General features: G+C 41.8%; 1 protein-coding gene and 1 pseudogene across 1 annotated transcript in view; both read left to right on the top strand.

The window, feature by feature from the left end:
- Positions 1-26,961, top strand: part of KCNH1 (potassium voltage-gated channel subfamily H member 1) — a 239,199-nt gene that overhangs the window by 176,901 nt on the left and 35,337 nt on the right. The gene's annotated exons all lie outside the window — the stretch shown is intronic.
- LOC134487932 (small ribosomal subunit protein eS21-like) lies at positions 6,703-6,962 on the top strand (annotated as a pseudogene).

The following is a 26,961-nucleotide window of genomic DNA, read 5'->3' as shown; positions in this document are numbered from 1 at the left end:
GAGAAGTGGCATAAGTAACACATTTATAATGCTGCTGGAAGAAAACAAATGGTGAACTTGATCCAGCAAGGGTAAGAGCCTTTCTTAAGGCTTGTGATGATAAAAGTGACAAAATGCCCATTTTTGGATCAGGAGGTCCTACTCAGAGTCAGTTGTGCCTTAGTCACCTCCTGTTTGGACTACTGTAATGCATTGTACACAGGACTACCCTTGAAGAGCATTTGGAAGCTGCAACTGGGGCAGCACAGGCATTTTGGGCATGTCACAATGTGCTCATGTAACATCACCTCGCAGTAAGTTTCTCATAGGTTATTGCCTATAAACCTCCTGTCTCCAACTATTTTTGCTTACTCTACCAAATCTGACAGGGTAGCCATGCTCTGGGTCCCTTCTATTAAGCAGTGCCATCTTGTGGGATCCAGGAGACATGACTTCTTGTTTGCATGGCCCTCCATTTGGAACAGCATCCCCCTGAGATCTGGATGGCAATGACCCTGTGGCCCACCAAGCACTGGGACCAGATGTTAGGTGAGCCCTGTTTGGTTTTGCTGCTTGGCTGTTTTGTACTGACTTGTAAGACAGAAGGCAGTTATTGGACTTCTGGTGCATTGTATATTGCCTGTGGCTGTAATTCTTTCTGATTATGTGGATTGTTGTTGTCTTTTGGTTTTATTTACTATTAGCTGCCCAGAGTCAAAGTAGTGACATGGAGGGCCATAGAGATTGTTTAAATGAAATAAACTAATTGTATTTCAACTCTGCAAGGTTATTTACTGAATATGTAGATATATAGAATTATATCTGGATACATAAAGGGTACAGGGATGACCTTGGAGAAAGATGCAGTGACTATTAGTAAAATATGAGCTTAGTCCAGGAAAAGAATAAAACATTGTCAGGCTTTCAAGTTTCTGTTACTAAAGCCGGTATCAATAAAATAGAGTTCTAGTATGTCTTGTGTCTATTTCCTGACCTGGCCTACCTCGAAGGTCTGACAATATATACTGTAAAATCAGGTTTCATAATAATTTAGTTAAAGGCATGTCCATTTTTCCCCCCAATATAAAGAGGAAATCTAAGATCATTATAGAATATCAAATGCCAGTTGTTTAGGGCATTAAGTTCTGAGAAATCATTTTGAGTCTATTAAATGTATACTCTCAGGTCTTTAGGAGAAATCATTGCATTCAACTGTTTTGTGAATCTAGCTCCTAGTTGCTCCATTATGTATTGCTTCTAACTATGCTATAGTTTGGCAGGCTCTTATGATAAATTATTAGAATGTTCTTACTTGTTTCATTTTGTCAGTGACCTTTATAGTAAGGTAGGATAAAAATGATTTACATAAACAGAAAAATAATAACTTCTGCATTTGTTTTTTATCCTTGTTTTATGGCTTTCATGTTTAAATATGTTAGTTTTGTCTGATTATTACTACTGGATTCTATTTATACATCAGGCTAAGCAACAGTTAAATAAACCACACTTGTTTCATAACATGAGTTATAAATGATGGTTACCAAACCCCAGTGATTGGTTTTGGCATTGATATTTAACCTAAAGTAAAGCAAACCAATTATGGAATAGCAAATTGTATGAGCTAAGCATTATTTCATGCTACTAGATATTGATGAGTGGGCTGTGATGTTTCGTTAATAAGGAAATATTGGTCTTCTTCCTCTTTCTCCTCTTCTTTTTATACAATGCCCATCTCATTATAAAAGTGACTCTGGGTGGCTTACAAATAAAAATTATAAAACCATTATAAAAATAGAAAGTACAAAAAATAGAAGATAAAAGAGGGAAACTAAAAGGCAGAGAGAGCATCTTAAGCCACCAACCACTCCCAGGGCTGCATACAACTATTGGATCCCCAAGCTAGTTGGCAGAGTCAGGTCTTAAAGCTCTTCCTGAAGGCCAGAAGAGTGGGGGCCAACCTCACCTCTTATGTTCCTGTGCTGATTAACTGAGAATGAATCAAAACTCAACTCACTTTCAAATTAAGCACCTTATATACAGCATATGCTTTTTCTTTGATCACAAAATACACAAATGATGAATTTGCCCAATTTACAACCTGACCAAAAGTAATTAGGTTTTTTTTTACAGCTTTGCAAATTGACTTGCTTTCCCACTTCATGCTCATGATAAGTAATAATAATATTACTATAATAATATAACTCTGTAAATTGTGCCTCCTCAGAAGTTGCTATTATTGGGGAATAGCTAACCCCAGCCATGAATAACTTTCAGATTCTTTTAAATGTGTACTAACTGGAGCAGAAGCTATCACTGTTTTCTTCTCCACTTTTTCAGAGAATATATGTTAACCCCTTCAAAATAATGTATGTGATTTAACCAGAAAGCTACTTTATGTAAAACAACACAACCAGTTATTCTGTTATCCAGCTCCAATTTATCTCAAGAAGTTGTATCTAGTTCCACCAGTGGGTCATCATACAGAATCCCAGATGTGAAATAATCCTATGCCCATGCTTGGACCTATTGTCAATTGATGGCTAGTTGTGCTGACTCATGCACAGCTTGCCCATTATCATATGCAGGTTGAACTTTTCTCAGCAAAAGACTTCACAAACTTTTGTACTGAATTAGTGCCAAAATGCAAAACTGGGAAATGATTAAGCCACCTAGACCAAAATGAAATACCTGATTTCCATTGCTGTCCTGTGTATGCACTTCATGAAAATGTTCGCCAACAACTGTCATTTTCAATTCACTTCCCTGCAAATGAAATGTGATGCTCCTAACAAAGGCAATTTGTATATTTTCAGGGATGTTGATTAGATACCTATTACAGGATGTATGACTACTTTACTACTGATAAATGCTGTCACTGACATTTAATTAGCACTGCCTAGAAAAGCACCATAGACTTGCCACAAGAAGCAGCTTCTCCTGCATCCTCCTCAAACCTGGTACTCTCCAGATATGTTCACTGGGATTTCTCTAAAGTGTAGTCTCAACACATCTGGAGAATACTGTGTTGAGGAAGACTGTCTCAGCATTTCTCTTCCTTGATTTATTTAAAGGGAGAAATTGTATTAACTCTTTTTAAACTATGGAATATCGTTAGTGACTTTTGTTGAGTGTTTGGCCCAAGATCAATAATCCAGAAAAGGAACTGCCATTGTTCCACTTGGTGTGCCTTCTTTTCTGGCCCCTATTGTGCGTCTATCGCAGATTCATAGTTGGACGAGACCAACCTCCCTTGCACTGCCTAGGCTCTACTTAAGTACACCACCTTTCTGGATAATTGTATCCACCTTCACACTGCTCTTAATGTTATTTTTAGCATAATAACATCTCATTATAATGGAGATGTTGATGTTTTTATCAGTTTTCTGCAACTATATTTATTTGCTACCACAATTGTTTTGATACCTAATTTGTAATACACTCAGAATAAAATACATTTCCATGGATACTGTATCTCCTAATTGGTCACATGGACATTGGTTGTTATGTAGGCAGTTATGTACATCTGCTTGAGAATCAAAACAAAGCTGAACACAGTATTGGTGTGGGTCAAAGTTGCTGGCAGTTTTATAAGTGAAAACAAACTGATTTGTGCTACTTTAATTTCAGCTGCTTACATGGAAAGTTGAATAGACTGGCTGGGGAATTCTGGGAGTTGAAGTCCACATGCCTTAAAGTTGCAGAGTTTGAGAAGTACTGATAGAGGACAGCAATAGGAGGCTGTCTCCTTGACTTATTGTTCATTCAGCAATCTGTATGTGCAAACTGCGTGTGTGTAGGATCAGCTATATATTCAGGAAGTTCTCAAATGTGTAGAGCCCATACGGAAGTTTCATGTTACCTGTGGAAATTCATACTTTTTGGTTATGAAAGCTTCTCATTTGATTAGAAAAATTCTTATTATGCTTTGCTCTGAAGTTTACTTTCTGAGCAAAAATAGGAGCTATTTTTATTTTTGACTAATTATTTTGCAGTCTCACCAAAACCTGTACTGGCTCCCATTGTTTCTTTCAAAGGGTTTGTAGCCTTAGCAGGTGGCAATTCCTAACAAACCTAAGCTAAGCAGTGTCAGCCCTGGTTAATACTTAAAAACCAGGAAATTTCAGAGCTACAGTATAGGCTAAACTGGAAAGTTGAAAAAGCACCCCAGAAAGCAGTAGTGGCAAACTGCTTGTTTCTAAGAAAACTACTGTGATGACTGCCCTACTCAGCTTCCCATTAAATTTGATTCATACGTGGTTAAAGTAGAAATCTCTTTAATGGAGTGTAGCATGCAGTACAGTGAAAAAGTTGCAAATAGAAATTCCCGCACCTTCCCCAGGTTAAACAGTCCAATGAAACCAACCCCTCCACTTTCAGTATTCAGCCCCCCTTTCCCGTGCTAGTTTGTTCAGCTCCGTGCAGATTTCTCCAACAGCTCTCGGCAGTCTGACCTTGAATGCCAGAGATAGTCCAAACAAGATGGTTTCACACTCCTGGTTCGTGCCCCTCCCACTTCCAGCAATTTGCAAGGTTTGACACGTGTTGATTCTATTCGTGCATGCAAGTTTGATCAGGTATTCTGGGAACGTTTGATCGGGAAGCATGACACTACACAGATAGGTTCATGGAGACACCAGGAGGTGAACTTGAATCTTTGCTACGTAAGTCTGTCTGAGCTGGATTAAGTCATTGGAGGAATCTTAATGTCTGCTGGATCCTTTGTTTGACTGGCAAACAGCCCTTTTTATTACATTTTCATGCAAGAATAACATGCAATCAATATTTATCATGTTTACAACTGCTTTTTAAAAACCTTCCTTGAAAGGTTTTCCAAAGCAATCTGTCAGCTACCTTTCTCCCAATGACATTTATCTAACCCAGTGTTTCTCAACTTTGCCAACTTTATGATGTGCAGACTTCAGCGAAGAAACACTGATTTAACCCTTCCACCCATCATCCCAAAACATCAGGGCTCACTTACTCACATTTTTCTGTGTGTGGGTGTTCAGAATGTGTAGAAGACACCTTGTGCATCAATCTAGAGCTCGGTTACTCCCAAAATAGTCCCACTTAATTTACTGTTGGCATCCAGAATAAATGAAGTATTTAATTCTCCATAGTCTAGCATGGAATAAATACAAATAGCTGTTTACTTGTTCTCACCAGAATAGGTAGAAATTTGCTATCCCATAAGTTTTTAGAAGTTTTTATGTTTTGTGTAAATTTATTGTTTTGAAGCAGAATATGATAAAATTTTCAGTGATAATTGCAGAACCCACCAATGCCAAAATTCAGGCAAATATATTGAGTGAGTTTTTTGCAAAGGCAAGGGTTTTCATAAATGATTATGCTGTTTCTATATGCAGAGGAGCAGATTGTTGAGGGCTGAAATGGAAGTACATGGGATTAACTCAGTGGCCTTTTCCAGAAAATAAATCCATCTCTCAGCAGTGCCAGCTAGCTAATGTGATTTGGAAGGCATTATTGCATAACCATTCAGGATGGGAGGTTAGGCAACAATTAATTGAAGTTTATGACAGAAGTTGAGAGACAGATGTAGTTTTAAGATCTACCACCACTTTCCAGATGCTGTAGTGGTTACAGTTACAAGGATTGCTCTGATGTGAGGGTTGATGCCAGTCACTAAATTAAATACTTCCCTTCTGCATAATAGTATTTTATGAGAATGGCAAAATGGTACATTCTTTGCAACATAGTGGAATTCCAGAAAAACAGATTGGTAACAACTTAATGGAGTCTGCAGCTGGAAAAGAGCCTGTTCATACGTCTCTACTACACTCTGGCTAAATGAACTCTATTCTGAATTTTCCTGCTCCATCTTGGTTGGATCCAGAGCCCAATTATAATTTAGATATTGCCTTAAGGGACATATAGGATTCTTATCATGGTCAGTGCATCATTGTTGTTGTTGTTATATTTTTATCCTACACACACACACACACACACGTATGTTAACTCAAGGCAGCAAACATACCTAATACTCCTGCCTCCTATTTTCCCCACAACAGCAACCCTGTGAGGTGAGTTGGACTGAGAGAGAGAGTGACTGGCCCCAGGTCACCCAGCCGGCTTTCATGCCTAAGGCGGGACTAGAACTCTCAGTCTCCTGGTGTCTAGGCCAGCACCTTAACCATTGCAACATAATTACAATAGGTAATATAAATATACAATACAAAATCAGTTTTAAAATGGCAAATTATATAATTATAAACAATAAAACTAACAGTAACAAGTTAAACTTTTTTTAAGATAATGCCAATTTAGCAAGTTCTTTTTATGTCCAGATTAGTTGGTGAGAAATTGTTAGGTATGCTTTATTTTTTTTGAGGAGTGGGGTAGCAGATTGGGAAGGGGCGAGATAAGAGAATATTACTGAAAGTATTAGAAAGATTGAGAAGGTGAAAGTGAAAGTAGAAATGGAGGAAAAGAAGATGGTTTGGATGTTGTGCAGTTGAGGGGAAAGGCTACAGTAATGAGAAAAGGATAAAGAAGACTGGAGGAAGATGGAGAAAGACATAGGTGGAGAAATGATTGGAAAGGAGGTTTGGGCACAGAGGAAATGAGCTGAACTGGTTCTGATCTTACTTTTGCCCATGCATGGAAGCTATACTGAGCCTCCTTTGAGTACCATAGAACCTATCCAGCCTGGGCTTGTGGCATATGAGGAACTGCATCCCATTTGAGGCAAGTAACAAAAGCAGAATGCAGAATGATGCTGAGGAAATTGTAAATCTCTATGCGCTTGCAAATGTTCTGCTAGCAATCAGATAATTGGTGCTAAAGACCATGCTTCTATTCAAATAAATGTTGCAGAGGTTGACAAAGTAATAGGCAGAATTAATGGCCAATTCAAAGCATATTGTGCAGTATGTAATTTGTGGAGCAATTCATAGGATGGAGGAACCTGAGGTCTCAATTCTGTGGCTGGCAAAAACGATGGAATTGTTTCCAATAATTTCTAATTGAAGTGCATAATATGGGGTTCCCTAAAAAATAAACTATTGGTAAACAAACAGCCCTCCCTCAAGTTGATGTAGAATGGATCCATGGGGGTTACCACTAAAACAGCTCACTGGAGAAAGGAAAAGACCTGTGGCAACAACATTGAGAAGGACAACAAAAGCTGAGGATGGCAATGAAAGCCTTCTCTGTAGTGTTACACCAAGATCCCTTCTACCCTCAATGTGACAGAACTGCACACTGAGGATGAACAGGGAGATTGCTCTAATAAGGGGGACAGGTTGCCAAAGAACAAGGCAGACCTGCTGCAGTCACCATTTTCACTTGGTATGGCCTCAGATAGAGCAATCAAACAAGGAGCTGAAAATAAAAGCACAGTTCATCGGGACATGCAGCTAAGCAAGAAACTGTGAGAGTTTCACTTAGTGCTGGGAAATATAAGAACTGGTTATCCTTGAGGCAAGAGCACACGTGCCAAATTTCAGACTAGAAGCTGGTGAGAGACCTTTGTCAGGACATAGACGGGGGAATGCATTCCTCTTGGTGCCTCTCAGTAGCATTCAATGCCACTGACCATGGTATCCTCCTGGCCCCTTGCCAGGGAAGGGAGTGGTGGTTCTGCCCCTTCTGGGTGATGAACAAAAGAATAAACAGTACAATTAACACCACCACCACTATATTAACATTGCTATTAAAAATCATCATGACAAGGGACATAATGGGATAAGATCTTTTTAACCTGCCAATAAAATGCCACGGGGGTGTGAGATGCATTTATCACCAGGAGTAGTCAACCAAACTGGAGTCTACTATTGAGAAGGTCTGCTGCCATGTTCATGACCTATGCTCCTCAGAAAGGTAGAAGACTCTCACAAGACTCCCCATGACAACTGAACCAGGTGGGCAGTTTCGATTCTGGCAAGGTATTGCCTGATGTAGGGTTTTAAAGGTAATAACCAGGAGTTTTAATTGAGCCTTGAAGCTTCTGGGTCACCTCCAAAGGCAATCCCATGTATGTTGCATTAGTTCAGCCAAGTGGTTATTAAGATGTAAGTCACTGTTGTCAGGGCATCCTAGTCCATGTATGGCCATAGCTGGTACACTATTGAAGCTGGGTAAAGTTTTTCCCCCAGCTGTGACTTTCATGTACTATTTAAGCAGTAGTCATAAATCCAGAAACATTCACAAGTCACAGACCAACTCGTTGGGGGGAGAGTGACAACAAGAACCATTGCTGTTTGGTGCCACAGTTCCTTGTTGATGAACAGCAGTTTCATCTTGAAATCTGAACTTGTCGCACCCCATCCAGATTCTCACAGCTTCCAGGCACCTCTTCAGGGCATTCAGGACATCTCCAGCTTAGCTCAGTATAGTAATGTACAACTGGGTGTCATCTACTATACATATATTAGTGAATCCCACCCCAGTCAACAGATGACCTCCATTAGTGATTTCATGTAGACATTAAACAAGATAGGGAACAGCCCTGAGCAATCCTGCATTGGATCCATGCACCACCAACTAGTATCATCCTCTCAGGTAGAGTCAGCTGGGACTGGGTGGTCTATAAATATTAATAAATAACTTAAAAACTTGTATCACTTTCAAATTAATCGTCAAAATGGATGAATACTACCAGGTGTTTTAAGAGCATAAAAGAGGCTTGTTAGCAGCCTGAAAGCAACTTCTGGAACTCCAGCTGCAGACAGTCCTGCAGCTGGAGTTTAAGAAGTTGCTTTCAGGCTGCTAACAAGCCTCTTTTATGCTCTTAAAACACCTGGTGGTATACAAGATCTTATTCCATATTGCTCTCTCTAATCAATTGAGACTTTTGCTCTGTTCACTTGCAAGTGTAAGAGTACAATTGGTTTAATTGCTCATAAAAATACTGTGTTCTTTGTAGTAATATTTACAAGATTCCTGCCTATTTTTCAACAAAAGGAATAGAAAACCATATATCTTTGCAGCATATTTTAGTTTTTCTCTCTATAGCTTCCTTGGACACAATAACATGAGGACAGAAGAGGGAGGCTTATTTGGACTTGTACTGTTCTGCCCAAAGCTGGGTTTTTTATATCCTTCCTTGTTACCATCAGATTCTGGCTTTAGCTTTTGAGTCAGGTCTCTGGCTTACATAACAAGATATCCTTCCTGCATTTGCCCTCCATCACTCTTGAATTATTACATACAATATAGCTCATTTACAAATTGCCTTATTCTACTTAGAGTTGTAATTGCATTCACAAATAATAGTCAATTTGAGCACAATCCTTTTTGGCTGTATTATGCAATACAAGGGATTCTGTGAATCACCAGAATGATGCTGTAGTTCAAACATTACCTTTGCAAATGAGACATCTTGCCTGCACAGTGGTGATATGACAGCACCACCATTTGGGTATATTTATCTATCTCATAAGCTGTCTCATAATGCAGTTGCATTAAGCTGCAACCAGAAAAAAAGGGAGCTTGATCTGTAAGTCTATCAGAAGAAGTTAAGTGTGAAGTGTATCTTTTAAAGAAAGCCCAATGTATATTTTACCTGCCCTTTTTATTGGCAACTAATCAAATCTAACCTGTCCTAGAAAGTTTCTCAGGATTCTAACAAATTATCCCAGGGCTGTTTGATCTCGGATGGGACACCAAGGCAAAAAGATGAACTTGGCCTAAATTCTAGAACAGGGTTGCCTTTCCAATAGCCTCACCAGCAAATCTGTCTACATTTAGTGCTCTTTCTATTCAAGCCTCTTAGTTTATAAATTCAATTTTCAGTCTGATAGAATATCACAATCAAGCCTCTGAAGCTGTGCAGCCTGTTCCATCTTATCTGCTATTGTACTTGAAACTGTTCTATCATTGCAAGGAATCCATTGCTTGCAAGCATTAGCAGATTTGTTTGCATGTGAGAACCTCTGTGCCTGCAAGAAGAGCTAGATTACCTTTACTATTTTCAGCAAAATTGCTGCCAATTATATTCTTCATTTAACTGAAAAGATTTCATCTTTCCAAAATGGAGGTTCCTTTCCCTTCCCTCCTTGTGATGTACATCTTGATTTACATGCAATGTGAGAGCTGTCTTCAACTACTGCTTATCTGCAGTGATAGCACATTTATTAATTCTGTTGAAATTTGTTCTGACTTGCAAAGGGCATGTGAAATGCTGAGATAGATCAGATCAAAAGCCCATTTAATTTAGCTTTCTGATCCCATTTCAGCTGGCCTTTGCCTTTGGGATGCCCACAAGCAGAATACAAAAACAATAGGACTCACAGAGTGACTGGTATTCAGGGGCATAAAATTTCCAGTACTGTAAGTTTTAAGCTAGCTAACATAAGCCTTATGAGAGTCAGCTTGGTGTAGAGGTTAAGGCACCAGGCTAGAAACTGAGAGACTGAGAGTTCTAGTCCATCCTCAGGCACCGAGGCATCTGAGTGACCTTGGGCCAGTCATTTTTTCTCATTCCTAGGAAGAAGGCATTGGCAAGCCACTTCCAAAAATATTGCCAAGGAAACTACAGGGACAAGTCCAGGCAGTTTGCCAGGATTCAATGCTGACTTGAAGGCACAATCTCCCCCCCACAAAGCATAAGCAGTAGCCATTGATAGGGTTATTCTCCACAAATGTTATTCTCCACATCTTTTAAAGCTACTGAAGTTTGTGATAGTAAAGTCCAAAGTTTAATAATGTCAAACAATCATTTCTGTAGATCACAAACCACTGAAAAAAATGGTTTGTTGACAGAGTTTGGTTGTTGACAGAATTGGCTTTGAGGTGAATAGAATTTGGGAGGCGATTATTTATTATTTATCGTATGGCACATTCACATCGCAGTTCAGTAGAATAAAAACACAGGAGATAAAATACAAGATACAAAATATAGAATATAAAATTATAGACATATGTCTAGATTACAAATATAACTTTTTGCTTCACTTGTCACAGCCAGGAAATCGGCAAAATCTCCGTTATAGGCTCTGTTTTGGCACTCTGTCACTATATGTTGGATAGTTTGTTTCTCAGCCCCACAGTCACAATTCGGTGATGTCATTTTGCCCCACTTATAAAGGGCATCAGCACGGCCCGTGTGGATTCTGTTCAATGTTGTCCATATCGCACGGGGCTGATCAAATCCCGATGGTTCCTCTGAGATGCAGGGTAAGCTTCGACATTATGGAGGACAATTTTCTAGCCAATTCTGTTTCCACATATTGTGGATGTTGAAGTCATCTTCTACAAGTGATTTAGCAATTGGAATGGCTGGATGTCTAGATCTCAGCCTATTTCTTTCCAGGCAGGTTACATCACTCAATATTGGCAGCTGGGGGTTATCAGTAACCTTCCGGTATTCTTGAAGGAGGGCATCTTTCCGTCATACATCCAGGGGTGGTATATGACTCAGAACAGGCAGCCAGTATGTGGGAGTATATCGTATTGTCCCACTGACGATGCACATTGACTCATGCAGCTGTGCATCCATCCTACTTGTGTGTGGACTGTTAAGCCACACTGGGGCACAATACTCTGCTGCTGAATACACCAAGCTGAGTGCAGACACTCGCAATGTGGCTGCTGCCAAACCCCAACTAGTCCCACATAATTTATGTAAGATGTTATTTCTGCTTCTCAGTTTGGCGACAGACTTCATCAGATGTTCTTTATAGGAAAGAGTGGAAAGCAATATTCAGAACTGAGGAAATAGTGGTATACAGGGACTATGATCATTCAAAGTTACAAATGGCACTGAACGAATGGTGATTACGACCGGTCCTTGGAGTTGCAGCCATCCCAGCACCCGTGCGGTCACGTGATCATGATCTGGGCACTTGGCAACTGGTTCGCACTTAAGATGGGTTGCAGCACCCTGCTATCCCATGATCGCCATTTGCAACCTACTCTGCTGGCTTCCCCAAAAAGTCAGTGGGGAAGCTGGCAGGGAAGGTTACAAGTCGCTACGGTAAATCTTCCCCACCCACATGCCCTCCCCTAGCCCCCCCTGCACTTGCACCACGCTGGCCACTCATGCACCCCTGTGCACCCTCCCTGACTTGCACAGGAAGTTGCCTCGCCTAACAACCATGGGATTCAGTTAATGAGGGCAACCAAGACTGCAGGGATTGCTGTTGCTAAGTGATGCGGTTACATTTTATGACTACATCACTTAGTGATGGAAATTCTGGTCCCAATTGCCATCATAAGTTGAGGACTACCTGTATGTTTATTTATTTATTTATTTATTTATTTATTTATTCGATTTTTATGGCCGCCCATCTCAGACAAGTGACTCTCAGTGGTAAACAATCATAAAATCAATGATGATGTTCAAGTTTTATAAAAGCCCCGAAGGAGGAGGAATTCTTTATAGATATGCTGCTTTCCTTATTTCAAAATAAACTACATGTCCTAAACAAAATAAACTACAGTGAGACACACGCTGAGACGAGGAGTAGTACTCTAATGTTTATTACTGCTACATAAACAGAATCCTAACAAACTGAAGAAGCGTGGGAAAAACCCAGACAGATAAACCCCAGAGGCTAAGGCGGGCCTGATCTGTGTCTCTTTGAATGGCCGCCTAATTCCTCAGTGCTACGCATGCGCTTGACAGCCTGGATGGGAGCCCCCTGCTCGCCATCCTCACTCATGACACTACACACTGTTTTAAGAAGAACTTCATCCTTGTGTCTTGGATCCTCTCACTCTCACTGTGTGGTGACACAGGCAATATTTTGAGTTAATTAGTAAGAAGTGAAGGCCTCATTTTGGGATTCTGTCCTTTTTAATAATCATGTGAGCTGGGCTTTTGGGCAGTTAATCTTTCACTTACCATTCTTCTCCAATTAAAGGCATGCTTGTCCTGGTGAATTATGAACCAAGACATGCTCTGTATCAAACAGTATGAGCAATCTTTGCTTCCTGACTCAACCAGTAATGCTTTGTTGCAGCTGTAATCTAACTAAGCTCAAGAGAATGTGATAATGAATCGATAATTAAAATTAATTAGTATTAATACAGACATTTGCCATGGAACTGTAGTTCAGCATCTCTGAATTTATAAGGAAAAGGTCTGACTAGAAGGAAGGCATGTAATATAGAGATCTGACTCTGAGTAGAGAAAATATTCTAAGTGAAGAAGTTAGTATGTGGATAGAAGGGGAGGGGCGACATGAATGAAAATTAGATGAGAGCTGTCCACTTTTCCACTGGGAAATATTCAGTGCAGGGAAAAGAGACAAAGTAGCTACTTACATTTTAGTCAGTGATGCAAATTCTTTAGAGCTACTCTGCTTAACTAGTGAACCATCATTAAATAAATGAAGGCTCAATTTAAGAACCTGAGTTCATGATTTTTAAGTGATTTACTAGGGTTTTTTTTAATGACAGATCATTAAAGAATCCCTGTTAGACATCAGTCACCAGGAGAGAGAACCATATTTTGCAACTTCTCTATAACGTTCATCCATTGCAATTTATTACCATTTACTCTGCCCAACTGCAGAAATAATGTTTATCAATCTCTGCCCTTAATATCACTGAATGGCTGGAGGAAACATGATCTTCTTCAGTGGCCTCACAGATTTTTTTTTCTCTGAAAAACTTTTTGCCTAGTTTCTGACCGATTCTGAACCAAACTGAGATTTCACTTCACTCACCACCACAAGAGAAGAGTTACACATGCAATAAAGGACCCAGGCCTGGAGATTTTATTTAACTGAAGTGAACAGTACAGTATTTTTTCAGGGTGGAAAACGCCACGTGCATCCATGCTTGCAGCAGATTGCTGCATCAGAATGGTATTACTGCTTTTGGCAAGTGTAAATTCCTAGCCATAAACAGAAGCATAATGCATTTGGTGGGGAGGGATTTGCTCAGAACACCGTTGAAGGCAAGATCTCATCATAAACAAATAAACTCCAGTCATTAAGCATCCATTAAATTCACAGATTTTTCATGCTGTCTAGAAACTAACGCTAACCTATTGAGGCCTGTCAACAGTCAGGCAAACTATGTGCACTGGGCTAGATGCTGACTGCATTCAGATCTGCCTTCTGAAGGTTACAGCTGGGAGAAGGCGGGCAGCATTAGTGCGTTCCACTTCACTAAGCAGCAGTGTAAAGACAGCTACAGGCAAAGAGCTTTGAAGGGGCAGAAGCTGTATAAAGCATCACTTTATTTCAATTCTTGATGCCTCGTCCAATATGTCTCCAGACAGACTTTTTCAAGTGCAGATAAACCATGTCTCTGACAGGGAACAACTAAATTTCTTAACAGTGATATGACAGGTATGGGTCTGCCACAAAAGGTGGCACCATAATGTGTTGTTTATTCGTTTAGTTGCTTCCGACTCTTCGTGACTTCATGGACCAGCCCACGCCAGAGCTTCCTGTCGGTCGTCAACACCCCCAGCTCCCCCAGGGACGAGTCCGTCACCTCTAGAATATCATCCATCCATCTTGCCCTTGGTCGGCCCCTCTTCCTTTTGCCTTCCACTCTCCCTAGCATCAGCATCTTCTCCAGGGTGTCCTGTCTTCTCATTATGTGGCCAAAGTATTTCAGTTTTGCCTTTAATATCATTCCCTCAAGTGAGCAGTCTGGCTTTATTTCCTGGAGGATGGACTGGTTGGATCTTCTTGCAGTCCAAGGCACTCTCAGAATTTTCCTCCAACACCACAGTTCAAAAGCATCGATCTTCCTTCTCTCAGCCTTCCTTATGGTCCAGCTCTCGCAGCCATATGTTACTACAGGGAACACCATTGCTTTAACTATGCGGGCCTTTGTTGTCAGTGTGATGTCTCTGCTCTTAACTATTTTATCGAGATTTGTCATTGCTCTTCTTCCAAGGATTAAGCGTCTTCTGATTTCCTGACTGCAGTCAGCATCTGCAGTAATCTTTGCACCTAGGAATACAAAGTCTTTCACTGCTTCTACATTTTCTCCCTCTATTTGCCAGTTATCAATCAAGCTGGTTGCCATAATCTTGGTTTTTTTGAGGTTTAGCTGCAAACCAGCTTTTGCACTTTCTTCTTTCACCTTCATCATAAGGCTCCTCAGTTCCTCTTCACTTTCAGCCATCAAAGTGGTATCATCTGCATATCTGAGATTGTTAATGTTTCTTCCAGAGATTTTAACTCCAGCCTTGGATTCCTCAAGGCCAGCTTGTCGCATGATGTGTTCTGCATACAAGTTGAATAGGTAGGGTGAGAGTATACAGCCCTGCCGTACTCCTTTCCCAATCTTAAACCAGTCTGTTGTTCCGTGGTCTGTTCTTACTGTTGCTACTTGGTCGTTATACAGATTCTTCAGGAGGCATACAAGATGACTTGGTATCCCCATACCACTAAGAACTTGCCACAATTTGTTATGGTCCACACAGTCAAAGGCTTTAGAATAGTCAATAAAACAGAAATAGATGTTTTTCTGAAACTCCCTGGCTTTTTCCATTATCCAGCGGATATTGGCAATTTGGTCTCTAGTTCCTCTGCCTTTTCTAAACCCAGCTTGTACATCTGGCAATTCTCGCTCCATGAACTGCTGAAGTCTACCTTGCAGGATCTTGAGCATTACCTTACTGGCATGTGAAATGAGTGCCACTGTTCGATAGTTTGAACATTCTTTAGTGTTTCCCTTTTTTGGTATGGGGATATAAGTTGATTTTTTCCAGTCTGATGGCCATTCTTGTGTTTTCCAAATTTGCTGGCATATAGCATGCATTACCTTGACAGCATCATCTTGCAAGATTTTGAACAGTTCAGCTGGGATGCCGTTGTCTCCTGTTGCCTTGTTATTAGCAATGCTTCTTAAGGCCCACTCAACCTCACTCTTCAGGATGTCTGGCTCTATCTCACCGACCACACCGTCAAAGCTATCCCCGATATTGTTATCCTTCCTATACAGGTTTTCTGTATATTCTTGCCACCTTTTCTTGATCTCTTCTTCTTCTGTTAGGTCCTTGCCATCTTTGTTTTTGATCATACCCATTTTTGCCTGGAATTTACCTCCAATGTTTCTAATTTTCTGGAAGAGGTCTCTTGTCCTTCCTATTCTATTGTCTTCTTCCACTTCCGCGCATTGCTTGTTTAAAAATAATTCCTTATCTCTTCTGGCTAACCTCTGGAATTTTGCATTTAATTGGGCATATCTCCCCCTATCACTGTTGCCTTTTGCTTTCCTTCTTTCTTGGGCTATTTCTAGTGTCTCAGCAGACAGCCATTTTGCCTTCTTGGTTTTCTCTTTCTTTGGGATGTATTTTGTTGCCGCCTCCTGAACAATGCTGCCAACTTCTGTCCAGAGTTCTTCCGGGACCCTATCTACTAAGTCCAGTCCCTTAAATCTATTCTTCACCTCCACTGCATATTCCTTAGGAATATTAGTGAGCTCATATCTAGCTGATCTGTGGGTCTTCCCTAATCTCTTTAGTCTGATCCTAAATCGTGCAAGAAGAAGTTCGTGATCTGAACTACAGTCAGCTCCAGGCCTTGTTTTTACCGACTGTACAGATGTCCGCCACCTTTGGCTGCAAAGGATGTAGTCAATCTGATTTCAGTGTTGTCCATCTGGTGAAGTCCATGTATAAAGCCGTCTCTTAGGTTGTTGGAAGAGAGTGTTTGTTATGCAGAGTGAATTGTCTTGGCAAAATTCTATCAGCCTGTGTCCTGCTTCGTTTTGTTCTCCCAGGCCATACTTACCTGTAATTCGAGGTGTCATTTGACTGCCCACCTTAGCATTCCAGTCTCCTGTGATGAAAATAACATCTCTTTTAGGCGTGTTGTCCAGTAGATGCTGCAGATCCTCATAGAACTGCTCTACTTCAGCTTCTTCAGCATTTGTGGTTGGGGCGTATATTTGGATCACTGTGATGTTAGATGGCTTGCCCTGAATTCGAATTGAGATCATTCTGTCGTTTTTTGGGTTGTATCCAAGCACTGCATTAGCCACTTTACTATTAATTATGAAGGCTACTCCATTTCTTCTGTGGTCCTCTTGTCCGCAGTAGTAGATCTGGTGGTCATTTGATGTGAAGTGGCCCATTCCAGTCCATTTCAGTTCACTGACGCCCAGAATGTCTATCTTTAATCTTGACATCTCACCAATAACCACATCCAATTTGCCCTGGCTCATAGATCTTACATTCCAGGTTCCGATGGTGTGTTGATCCTTAGAACATCGGATTCGCCGTTCACCACCAGCACCGTCGGCCGCTAGCCGTCCTTTCGGCTTTGAGCTAGCTGCGTCATCACGTCTGGGGCTAGTTGAGCTCATCCTCTGTTCCTCCCCAGTAGCATTTTGACCATCTTCCGACCTGGGGGTCTCATCTTCCGATGGTATACCGACATATCTCTGGTTGTACTGATCCATTTAGTTTTCACAGCAAGAATACTGAGGTGGGTTGCCATTACCTTCCCCAGGGATCGCATTTAGTCTGACCTCTCTGTCATGACCTTCCCGTCTTGGGTGGCCCTTCACGGTTTAGCTCATGGCATCATTGAGGTGCTCAAGCTCCAGCACCACGACAAGGTAACGATCCTTTGCTGAAGGGCACCATAATGCCAGGGCCTAAATGGAATGTCCCTGGGGGAGGAGCCTTGTACTGCTGTTACAGCTAACAGGGCAAGGTGGCATTTTAGGGGATGTTCCTAATGTAGATCCTGCCCTACAGAGGAAGAAGGGCAAGAGCAATTTCTAGGTCCACAACACACATCCCTATTTAGTTCCTCCTTTTCAAGCTTTTACTAGGTATTAGGGGCTGAAGCAGGCCAATTTTCTTTCTCTCTCTCTCTTTTCTCCCCCATATATTTCCTAGATTTCTTTGTAATTGATAAACACTTCATGTGTTCTCTACATGGGTCTCTACGTGTACGCACTCTACATGGGGCTGCTTTTGAAGAGTATCCGGAAGCTTCAGCTGGTACAGAATGCAGCAGTGTGGGCAGTTTTGTCTGCCCCTAGGAGGACACACATCACACCTCTGCTCCGTAAGCTGCAGTGATTACCAGTTTGCTTCTGGGTGCAATTCAAGGTGCTGTTTTTGACCTTTAAAGCTCTACATGGCATAGGGCAAGGTTATTTTGAGAGATTGCCTCTCCCTGATTACATTTACCCATCCCATCAGATCCGGCAGGAGAGGCATGTTGCAGGTCCTGTTTGCTAAGAAGTTCCATCTGACAGGACCCAGGAGACAAGCCTTTTCTGCCGTGGCACCTGCCCTCTGGAACATCATCCCCCTGAGGTGAGGTTGGCCCCAATCCTTACGACCTTCTGGAAAGCCCTCAAAATGTGGTTTTTTTCATCAGGCCTGGGGATCCCCTGGCAGCAGGGAGCCTGCACATTGGCTGCACCACGTATAACATTCTGAATTTAATCCTCTTGTGATCTTGTTTGTATTTATGTTTAATTATTTAAGTGTTTTAAGTGGTTTTATCATATGTTTTAATTGTTGGTTTTATTGTATGCTGCCCAGAGTCACCTTGGGTGGGTGGCCATATAAATTTGATAAATAAAATAAATAATCCCACAGATTCTTCTTGAGCTATTTTAAAATTTCACTTATTTGTTAAATTGTTGTTCTTTTAACTTACAAATGAGTATGTTTCTGCTTAACCATTATGTTCACAATATCTAACAAAGTTGCTACCTACTTGATAACTCTTCTTTGCCCCCGCACTGATTTTGCATCCATCATTAGAGAAACATGATCCCTTATCTGGAATAATATCTGTCCCGCTATTTAAAGAATATTATCCTTAATTACTGGCTTTGCTTCTTTTAAAGAGCTTGAACCAAAGAAACATTATCAAATCATAGCTATTTTTGAAAAGTTACAATGCCATTAGAGGATGATGACTTTGTGTTTTGATGTACAATCAAAACAGCAGCAAGTTGGGATTTACTAATTATCTTTCTAGCAATTAGCCTTGTTAGCTTTTGGTCAGGATTCAGGAAACTGCTCCTGGAAGGAAAACCTGACTTGGCATAATTAGAATAGACCTTTTTTTATTGATCACACAGGCTTGCTGCAAATCACTGAAGCTGACAAGTTGGTGAAAGGAAATTGAATGAAATAAATTTTTAAGCAATTTTCTGGACAATTATATATTCTTAAATACTGCTGAAATTGGTGAGACAAGGCTACAGGTTTTGCTGTCTTTGGATCAATTTTGTGATAGCAAATGATACATACAGGTAGTCCTCATTTAGCGACTGCCTCAGACAGAGACCATTTGCAGTTATGATGGTGATGCAAAAGTAACTTTACGACCAGTGGCCACATTTACAACCCTTGCAGCATCTCTCTCTCAATCACGTGTTCGCCATTATGTTTAGTTAGTATGCATTGACCTGTGCCTGACCCATTTTTTTCTCCCTCCCACTTCACAGAGCAGGGAGGTTGCCTAAACAAGCCATCTCTTCCTGAGCTGTTTTTCTCCACAGCACAGCAGGTCCTTAAAAAGTGCTAGTTTGCAAGTTAACAAGCTCAGCTCTGTGACCTTAATTAGATGATTAGAACCCTCCCACCAGCTCCCACTGCTGCCTGACACTGACAAGACCCTAATCAGTTTCACATTGAAGGCTTTTGTTTGCTTAGTAGGCAGTGAAGGTTCACAGCCAGGAGCGCACTAGGCAAACAGCTGGTGCCAGCACATTCCTCTCGATATGTATGCCCCATTGTGTGCCTGCTTACTCTCTTGTAATCCCTTCCTCTCCAATGAATGTAAATGCAAACATTTTACTATTTTACCATTTTGTGTTTGGTTCTTAATTTTTAGCTTGATAAAAAGTATGTCTACCTGCTATAGCCAGTTCTTTAAAAAATATGCAACAAGTTCCATATCCTAAATATTTTGTTTGGAGATCAGGGCAGGGGGGGTGGGCGTTGGAAAGGACTGGAGTAACCCAATATGGCCAAAGCTTATTCCGGAGCCTAGCCTGTCCTATGTGTGTTATGGTAAGAATAACTTTTTCCCCAAACAAATGGAAACAACATGAGCTAATTGGCACTTCTAGTATTGCCAGGGACATGGTGGTAGACAAATAACAGCTATTGGCAGTGTAAGTCTTGGCCTATTATTTTGGTGTCTCGATGCTGCTGCTATCATAGAAATCCAGAGAAGTGATATTCATGGTAATAAACAATTTGGTAATGGTAATAAACAATCCATTGCCAAGTGCAACATTTATGTTGTCAACTGCAGCCTCTCTTAAGCTTACCCACTCACATGCATCTGAATTCACGAGGAGAAACCAATACACTGCGCAGAGTCACTTTTTTGTGAGATGAATGGCCATACAAATTTGATAAACAGACAAACTGTACTAGTAGTTTTTATATTCACAGTCCACCTGCTTTTCTTTTGAAGGTCATGCACAAACAAAAACTCACACACATGAAGAGCAGTTTTCCCGTGGCAGTGTTTATAAAGAACAGGAGTGGCTTATGTTCTGGACGATTGGACAATGGCGTGATGGCTAGAAGAAGAGTCAAGTCCAGAGTGATTCTCTCACTTGCAATGTGTTCTTCAAAATGCCTGCCGCTTCACTTGGGAACTCCATCTCACATTCCCCCACCCAGCTGAAGCCAAGAGCAACAGGCACATGGCCTCTCTTTCCTGCTGTTATGTCCCAGGAGAAAACTTTCAAATGGTAACACTGTGGTTGCAAGGGGCAGGACGACACACATACATACACTAATATGGGAACATTTATTGACATTATAAACAATTACTTCTGATAAAATGGAGGGAAACTGGTATAATTTTTCAACCGTCTCAGTTTGTTTACCTTCAGTGATTGTCTGCAGTAGCTTTGTCCTTGAATATAAAATCTGGAGAAAGTGAGATTTACAAATGGCAGTGTAAATAAACTGGTTAAATGCAGACCATAATCCTAATGTCTTCTGCCCAGTGCCTGATTTTGTTTTTGTTTTTTTATTGTAGTCTTCAGTGGTCAGTGGATGGGCAAAACTCAAGCATATCTCATAGTGATAAAAAGACTAATCAGAGAAATCTAATGTTGGGTGGATTTGGTTAATGGATAGTGTCAGGATTTCACTAGCTCTTGGTGGATTTCTTTAAAAGCACGCTTGCCATTTTCCCCCCACAGAACATAAAGCCATTTGCTGCTTCCAGCTTTTGGGCTAAAAGCATTTCATTATTTTAAAGGGAATATCTTGTCATCCCGAACACTGTCACATCTAACCTAATATAATGCATGTGTACACTTCAGCATGTGTCCCAAGAGTTAATTAGATGTAACAGAATGCAACAGAACATTAAATCAAAGTCATGGATTCCTCCTATTCTACCCCTGAGATAAGCGTAGTTTTATGACCCTGTCATTTTTACCCCATCCAGGTTTTATAGCTCACCAAGGGGCAAACTGCAGTAATCAAAGCAGGCACACGGTCCATGTATGTTTCTTTGTCATTTGAGTTATTTTGCTGATCAGCTACATATTGCCTAGCATGTTCTTAAACATTATGAGAGAAGGTTAGGAATGGCAAGTGGTTCAATTTTGATTTTGCTCCACTCATTTTTTTCAACATTGTCAATTTCAGCCTGTTTTCACATCAGTTTGTAAATTTTTAAAATTGAAGACTATACTGAAATTGATTTCTGATAAGAAAGTCATGTCAGTCTATTGAAAAATAAACAAATCCATGTAAGAGTTGGTATGCATCCTTGTGTGCAGTTCTACTAATAAATGCATTTTTACTCATACTTCACCCTATTGTATATATTTGTGCAAATTTCTGAGATATGAACAGAATCTTAAAATTCTGTAAAGTGCTGATTTTGTTGCAGAAGTGAATTAACAAGTAGTTCCAAAGCACAACACATCCCTAACACTCCGTAACACTTGAACTCAGAAAAAAGATTTGAAGCTGCTGTAGAATCTTTGTTGATGATGTCAAACTCGCTGGTCTATACTTTTCTGGATTTTCCCTTTGCTCCTTTTTGAAGGTAGGGACAATATTTTATCTGGACCCTGAATTTTAAGCAGGGACTCCAGAGAACTGGGATTGGGGGGAAATGGAATTAGAGGCTCTGGGGAATTTAGGGCGGGCTGTCAGGTGGTGACAGGGTGGAGATGTCATGATGGGAGTCAGAGGGTGGGCCATCTTTGGGGAAGATGCCACGGATGTTTGATACTGGTGGCATGTTCCGGCCCTCTTACTCAGACCCAGGTCCTGGACAGCAGACTCGTGGGGGCCCTGGCTTGCGGCTGTTGCTCCTTAATGCCAGGTCGGTTAACCACAAGGCCCCCTTCATATGTGATCTGATCTGGCATGTATTACCAGGACCTGGTTGGCCCTGAAGGGGGTTGCCCCTTTTGGAAATGTGTCCAGCTGGGTTTACAGTATGGCACCAATTGAGACCCCAGGGCAGAGGAAGAGGGGTGGCTGTTGTCATCTGGGGATCTCTGGTGCCATTCTGTAGGGGCCCATTCAGGGGCCCTGCCCCACAAGTGGTTGGTTGTGAGACCATGTTTTTGAAGTTGGGTTCCCGAGAAGAGTAGGGATTGTTGCTACTGTACCAGCCTCCCTGCCACATAGCAGCCTCCCTGCTAGAGGCCATCTCAGGGTTGGCCATGGAGTTCCCCAGACTTATGGTTCTGGGGGACTTCAATCTGCTGCCCCTGGGGCGTGCCTTGGAGGAGGCTCGGGAGTTCATGGCTACCATGGCAGCCATGGGCCTGTCCCAGATCATTTGGAACCCAACTCAGTACAGTGGCCTCACACCAAACTTGGTTTTCTTGTCAGAGGAGTGGCAAGCTGATGCAAAGGGAGAGTTACATCTGTCCCCTCTGTCATGGTCAGATCACATCCTGGTGGCCTTGAGTTTTTCCTGTGCTTCCCCCCTCCACAGGGAGGCAGGACCTATTTAATTGGTCCGCTCCCAGCAACTGATGGACCCAATGGGGTTCCAAAGGAAGTTGGGAGCTATACCTGAGGATCTGCTGCATGGTCCAGCAGAGGCCCTGGCTGTGGCCTGGAATAGGGAGGTGACCGGGGCCTTGGACCTCTCTTGCCTCATCAAACCCGATACTCCCCATGGTTTACAGAGGATCTGAGTGTTCTGAAGGGGATTAAGAGACATATAGAACACTGCTAGAGGAAGACAAGGACCAAACCTGACCAAACACAAGTCAGAACCACTATTAAGGCCTACCTTGTGGCGGTAAGAGTGGTGAAACGTCAATACTTCTCTGCTCTTATTGCATCCACAGAATGCTGCCTATCAGCCCTGTTTAAGATCATTCAATCTCTTTTGGGAAAGGTGGGCCCAGCGACCCACCTTCAGGGCCACACAGAGGAGTTTTCTGGGCATCTGCAGGATAAAATTGCTTGGATCCATTCCAAGTTGGATTCCAAGCATAAGGTATGGCCTGTGGAGATTCCTGGGGAACATACTTACCCAATTATCTGGGAATAGTTTGACCCTGTTGGGCCAAGGAAGTGGACAGGGTCTTCCAAACTGTAAATGTCGCCACTTGTCAATTAGGTCCATGTCCCTCCTGGCTGTGAAGGCATCCCGGGAGGTGATGTATGGTTGGATCCAGGCGATGGTGAATTCATCCTTGTGGGAGGGGATGTTTCCAGCTGCCTTTAAGGAGGCGCTGGTGCGCCCCCTCCTCAAGAAACCGTCACTGGATGCATCTTGCTGGACAATTTCTGTCCAGTCTCCCACCTCCCCCCTTTAGGGAAGGTGGTTGAGAAAGTGGTGGCATTGCAACTCCAGAGGATTCTGGATGAATGGATTATCTAGACCCCTTCCAGTCAGGTTTCAGGCCCGGATATGGGATGGAAACAGCATTGGTCACACTTTTGGGTGATCTCTGGCAGGAGCGGGAAGCGGGCAGTGCATCCATCCTTGCTCTTCTTGACCTTTCAGCAGCTTTCGATACCATCAACCCTGGTATCCTTTTGGGTTGGCTTAGAGAGTTGGGGGTGGATGGCACAGTGTTGTGGTGCTTCACCTCCTTCCTCCAGGGCCGGTCCTAATCGGTGTTGATAGGGAGTGAGAGAGATGGCCCGTGGCCTTTGCGGGGTACCGCAGGGCTCAGTACTCTCCCCGCTCTACATGAAACCACTGGGTGAGATTATCCATCACCATGGGATGAGGTATCATCAATATGCAGATGATACCCAACTATACACCTTCATCCTGGGTGATATAAGTGATGCTGTGACTACCCTCTCTCGGTACCTGGAGGCTGTAAGGGTCTGGATGGGGAACAACAGGTTTCAGCTGAACCCTGGTAAGATGGAGTGGCTGTGGGCTTCTCCTCTGTATCTGGGAACTGGATGGGGTTGCACTGTCCCAGACTGACCCGGTGAGTAATCTGGGGGTCCTCCTGGACTCATGACTCCTGCTCGAAGAGCAGGTGGCAGTCGTGGCCAGGAGGGCCTTTGCTCAACTTCGTGTTGTGTACCAGTTATGCCCTTTCCTGGATCAAGAGGCCCTCTGGTCAGTTACTCATGCCCTAGTCATCTCCTGTATAGACTATTGCAACACGCTTTACATAGGGCTACCCTTGAAGAGTATCTGGAAGCTACAGCTGGTTCAGAATGTGGCTGCGCAAGCAGTTTTGGGTGCCCCAAGGATTGTGCATGTAACACCTTTGCTGCAGGAGCTGCATTGGGTGCCAGTTTGCTTCTGGGTCCAATTCAAGGTGTTGGTTATCACCTTTAATACATGGCATGGGTCCAGGGACCATCTCATTCCCATTACATCGACCTGTCCCACCCGGTCAGGTAGAGGAGGCATGTTACGGACCCCATCCATGAGAGATTGTCGACTGGCGGGACCCAGGGAGCCAGCCTTCTCTGCTGTGGCTCCCGCCCTGTGGAACACTCTTCCCCCAGAGGTGAGGCAGAACCCCTCTCTCCTGGCCTTCGGGAAATGGTTAAAGACCCTGCTCTGCCATCTTGCTTGGGGCAGGAAAGGGGGGAGTCAATCCTGGGAGTGGCTAGCGCCTTAAAGTGGTTCCTGTGTACTTATGAATTTAAATCAGAATGTTTAATATTGCCATCTTGGATGCTATTTTATATTTATATTTTTATTTAAGATATCTTGTTTTTATTGTATTTTAATCTTTTTTAACTTTACTGTAAACCACCCAGAGTCCCTCTTTTGAGGGAGATGGGCAGTGACTAAATTTGATAAATAAATAAATAAATAAATCTTCTCTAATCATCTGGCATTTTGCTAGTTCTCCAGAATTTCTTGAGGATAATTCCTTTGATCCTGTTAAGCTCATTCAAAATACAGGTCTTCGCTGATCGTGTTTTCTATCAATCTCAAGGTTCAGTTCTGCACTTTCATCGTGCCCCAGCACTTCACAATTTCTTGGTGGAACACATAGGGGGTTTTGTTGAACAAGAATGAACCAAAGTAGGAGTTGGATAGCTCTCCCTTTTCTTTATTATCTATCAGCATTTTACCTTCTTCACTGAGTGCTGCTGTGTGGATTTTTCCTTTTTATTTTGAAAGGAAATAAAGCCTTTTTTTCTTATTCTTGGTGTCCTTTGCTACCCTCAGCTGATTCTGAGCTTTTGCTTTCCTGATGCTAACTGTACAGTTCCCACCTATAAAAAATGGAAAGCTTTAAGGTGAATCCTGTGGGGATTGGAGATGAAAATCCTGAACAGATAAAGCTTTGTGTACTGTAGTGGAGATGATACTTTAATGGAGTGCATTAAACTATTGAGTGAAAAATCAGAAAGACAGTTGTTTCCTACAATTTGTGACCTTTCGTGTCTTTAGACTAATGTTCAGCGTATGAAAATAAACAAGAGGAGATTGAGCTCTCAGTATAAAAAAGCAAATATTAGGGGTGTGCAAATATTAGGGATGCTTCATGAAGTACATTCAAGCAAATAGAACACACCCCCTCCAACACTGAGGCAGCCACATTCTCCAGAAGTCTCAGTACACTTGCTTCCAAGTCTTTCCCAGTTATCTGCACATGCACAGATGACTCTTCCCCTGGAGCTGCTGGTAAAGGAAGCTAGCAAAGCCAGTGTAGTTGAATTTGCATCTGTGATTTTAAAAAGGGGTCACTGTTTTATCTTTTCAAGCACCATCTCTTAGTTAGAAAACCAACATTAAAGTTTCTCATCTGAGAGCAGAATCAAATGGGGTGGGATGGGGAAGAATCAATGGGTACCTGATTGCTAGTGTATTTGCTTCAAGGAAAAACAAGTGTAAATAAAAAAAGACTATAACCAAGAAGACTATACTGTGATGAAACACAAATGCGCAAACTGCCAAAAGGTATCATGAGGCTATTTCACATCTGATTGCTTTTGATTTCCTAGCCTAATGGACCAGATTGTGGGATATAAAGAAGGCTTACAGGTCCTTAATGATGTGGGTGCAAGTTTCATTCATTCTGTGTTTCAAATGGCTCCATACTAGTTGCTAGTCATCCATTATCTCTCTCAGACACTCTTTGAATTTGGCCCAGAAATAACTAAAAGGCTCTCAGTGCTTGGATGGCTTCTGAATTTAAAAACCAAATGAATGGACAAACTATATTGGGGGCATTCCAGCACTGAAGCCATTCTGTGTTCAGTTAGAATAACTAAAAAAGAAAGATCTGGGAATGCATGTGAGATATTACAAGGGAGCACATGAAATTTGAAACTTAACTTGCATGGAAAATGTAGGTGAGAGTTAGAATCAAATAAAAGCTTCCGTATGGAAAAAAAAATAGGGTTGTCAGTACCATTTTTCAGTAAGTGGCAGTGATGCAACATGGGTATTTGCAAAACTGATGAGAAGATTATCAATAAATAAAACAAAGTAGGATGAGAAGGAAGAAAAGGTATAAAAATATTAGCTTTTCAGCAATCCCACCCCACCCCCGCATTCACAACTGTAAGAAGAAAAATCTGATTTAAAATTACTGTCAGAATGTAAATACATAAAAAGGAAGAATGTATAAACTAAACATACATGATGGAAAAGAAAGTAAGAGCAGAATCGGGAGAAAATGTGGCTA

Source organism: Candoia aspera, chromosome 1 (assembly GCF_035149785.1).
Source record: "Candoia aspera isolate rCanAsp1 chromosome 1, rCanAsp1.hap2, whole genome shotgun sequence".
Taxonomy (NCBI): Eukaryota; Metazoa; Chordata; class Lepidosauria; order Squamata; family Boidae; genus Candoia; species Candoia aspera.
The sequence above is the reverse complement of the archived record's forward strand: the minus strand, read 5'-3'. Positions and strand labels throughout refer to the sequence as shown.